This window comes from Notothenia coriiceps, unplaced genomic scaffold (assembly GCF_000735185.1).
Source record: "Notothenia coriiceps isolate Sejong01 unplaced genomic scaffold, NC01 NC01_scaffold00036713, whole genome shotgun sequence".
NCBI lineage: Eukaryota > Metazoa > Chordata > Actinopteri > Perciformes > Nototheniidae > Notothenia > Notothenia coriiceps.
The window spans coordinates 1-1,742 of record NW_011369414.1 but is presented as its reverse complement, the minus strand read 5'-3'; the positions used below and the strand labels follow the sequence as shown (position 1 = coordinate 1,742).

At 39.9% G+C, this 1,742-nt stretch overlaps 1 long non-coding RNA gene across 1 annotated transcript; it reads right to left on the bottom strand.

The window, feature by feature from the left end:
• Nucleotides 1-323: 323 nt before the first annotated feature.
• LOC104964128 (uncharacterized) lies at nt 324-1,613 on the bottom strand. The gene is made up of 3 exons (XR_800384.1): nt 1,525-1,613; nt 896-952; nt 324-434 (listed from the first exon to the last, which is right to left on the bottom strand). It is a non-coding gene; the product is annotated as an uncharacterized lncRNA (long non-coding RNA).
• Between the last annotated feature and the right edge of the window lie 129 nt (nt 1,614-1,742).

The following is a 1,742-nucleotide window of genomic DNA, read 5'->3' as shown; positions in this document are numbered from 1 at the left end:
GAGAAAATGCAACTTGAGAACCCTAAGTGTGTTTTTCTCTCCCTTGCTTCACATTTTACTTTAAATAAAAAGCGTATGGTACATATGGCACTTTGTTTTCTAAAGGAGGCAGGTAATAGGCAACGGTTGTTTATAATTAAAAACAAAGGGCAGGGTGGGCAGTAGGGATGGAGAAAATAAATCAACGCAGCATCGTTTGTTTGTATCGTAACATTGTAGCAACAGAAAAGCGCCATGTGCTGATCTTTTATTGAGTCATTTGAAATTCGATTTGATACTAAACTTTGACAAAGTACACTTCTACAACCCCAATCCCTTCCCACCCACCTCATGGTGTGGCTTTAAGAGAAGAAGTGGGTGGTGAACAAATCAAGCCTTACTTTCTCAGAGGGAGCCTGGGGTTCAGCCGGGACCTCCACCATGTTACCTTGCGTCTACGACAGAGCCCACCCAACCCCAACACACAGTTAGTCAATCAGTCTGTCGGGCGCTCAGGGCGTGGACAACAAGCAGAGCAAAGCACGACGGGTGTTAATGAAGCCACGACAGAGTGAAGGGGAGTTCCACCAAACGTAGCTTTGAGCTTGTTGTCCACGACTTGAAAACAAATGTACTCTATAATTATTATCTCAGTCTCCGAATAAAGTAAACAATCTTGGCTATCGGCACTGAAAAAGCGATCCCAGGAGAGTAAGAAGTGCCTGTTTTCAGTAATGTTCCTCAAATCTAAAGCACTCATATATTTCTGTCATGACTCTAGATATTTACAACAACAACAAAACAGGCTGTGCATTCATTTTTGTTTTTAAACCACTCATCAGTCATGACAAAAGTGAAAGGAATGAATGTGGAATTAGATATTTGTGCATTTGGTGGAGTTCCCCAACAGGCTCACCTTCTCTCCCGATGCATCCGGGCCCAGAGCCACCTGCACCATGATGCTCACTCCATTCTGTTGATAGAGGAAGCCAAACATTCATATCATGTTACTCTTTAGTATACACACTTGTCAGGGATGTTTCATTAGCTATTTATAGGCAACATTGGGCATAAATGTTTCAAAGGTGCGCCATATTTAAAGTTGATAGCTAGCGTATGTTGTGGGTGCGCACTGTGATATAAATAACAATGTTTCTGTGATTTGTCTGTATGTAACCTTTTGGCTTGAATGCTATGGTTCGTTTTTTGAAGGAGCTGCTTAAACATCTCCTATTGAATGATATTAGGTGTTTTTATTTATGTAGTTGTCTGTACAGTTCGTATTGTTGTTATCTTTTTTCTGCTTTACTTGCTTGTAAAGCGCTATATAAATGTAATGTATTATTATTATTACAAAGCATCACTCTTTTCAATAACAATGTGTATTTGTGTATCAGCGAAGTATGTCAACTAGATGCCAACACCATTTGAGGCAACAAGGGGTTGAACTAAGAACACATTTGAAGTTGTTTTCGAAAATGCTCCAGCTCCGAGGGAAAACAAACAAACAAACAAACAAACACACAACCAAAAACACGCTCATACCTTTGTGAAGAAAGGAGTGATGAAGACGAAGAACACGTCATACAAAAGCAGGAGGCTCAGCAGAATCACACAGATCTGTGCCATGATGGGAACAAATGCAGATTAATTATAGACAAAATACTCACAATGCTTTTTCGTGAATGCCAGTGACGGTAAATATACAAAAGTCTGTGATATTGATGCAAAGAGAAGATTATCTTAAACATCTTAACTGAGAG